The sequence below is a fragment of the Montipora foliosa genome, chromosome 3 (assembly GCF_036669935.1).
Source record: "Montipora foliosa isolate CH-2021 chromosome 3, ASM3666993v2, whole genome shotgun sequence".
NCBI classification, from domain to species: Eukaryota; Metazoa; Cnidaria; class Anthozoa; order Scleractinia; family Acroporidae; genus Montipora; species Montipora foliosa.
The window spans coordinates 21,395,346-21,396,824 of NC_090871.1; positions in this window are offsets into that span (position 1 = coordinate 21,395,346).

Consider the following 1,479-nt stretch of genomic DNA (forward strand, 5'->3'; position numbering starts at 1 on the left):
TTCTCGAGTGAGCATTTAGTCTCCCATCCTATCTATTTGTTTATTTATTTATTCATTTTTTTATTTAACGAATTCTCCCAAAGGCAGGTAATATTACAATAGGACACAAGGCCCCCTACTATGGTAAATTACCCGACCCGACCCCTAAAAGCAAAAAAAAAATACACAAAGCCACCCACTTACAAGCACCCCTTGCTACAAAAAAGACAACTTAATAACAAACAAACTACATAAATAGTGTAAATATGAAAAACATATGATAGTGAAACTATTCAGATGAAGGTTTTTCAAACGTTCCACATATGTAACTATATAGGGAGAGAAGAAAAAAGTTCAAAACACTAAACTAGAAATACGGTTTAATAGGGTAGAGAACAGTAGGAACGTATGAAACGTTTCAACATGTACAACTAGTAAATAAGCTCAGACGACGACACCTAAAACAAACTGGCTTGTAAGAGCGAATGTCGTCTTGGTCGTAAACAATAGTAAGTCTTTTATAGAATAATGACTTAAGTTTCTTCTTAAATGATTCTAGCAAGCTTTCAGATTTACATACTCTGAAATAGCATTCCACAAATTGGAAATGCGTACAAAATACGAGTCACGAAACTGGGAGGTCTAGCACAATTATTCTTTAGAAAGAGACCGGACGAGCCATGACGGGAACGCCCACTAGAAAATACAACTAAATCTTCAAGATTTAAGTTAATTAAACCAGCCTTACACTTAAGAAAAAGACAGTATTTAAGTATTTCTAGCAAGTAGTTAATAGCAAAAAGCAGGCTAAAAGCAGTACTTCATTGGAATTTCGTTTCGAAGAACTGTCGTGGCTTTCATTGAGTTTCTCATTGGCTTACCTTTGACTTCTGTATCAATCTGAGGAACTATTACCAAATTTCGAAGTTTTTTTTTACAACGCCGGATGAAAGTCGATTAAAAGAAAGCCGGTTAATATTTAGTGACCTTTATGCACAGAAAGTTCTTTTGGGAAGTTATGTAAGGATACATTTATAATTTGCTGGCACATAAGCACAATACTTTAATCGATTAACCCAGGTGAATAAGTTTCTTTTTCTGGACCAATCGACAAATTACCTGATAAAATCCGGGAAAACAAAACAGGCGCAAATAGCACCTTACTGTCGTAAAATATACTAATATTAAAATTTCAACCGCGGTTAATTAATGCATTTCTCGTGCTCTGGTTGGCACACTCAATCTCGTTAACAGCTCATATACCTTAGTTTGACCATATGTGGTAAATGATTGCCCTAAGCGTTGCTAAGCTAACTTTTTTTCACCCCAAAGCGAAAGGAAAAAAAAAAACATTGTTGTGGAAAGTTTGGATCAATTCCGACCTTTAGAAGTAAGCGAAAAGGTAAGAAATGTTTTTGTGATGAACCTGCCTTTGTGTGATCACAAGGTCTTACACAACATCGCATGAGTTCTGATCAAGTTTTTTTTTTTTCCATTTCG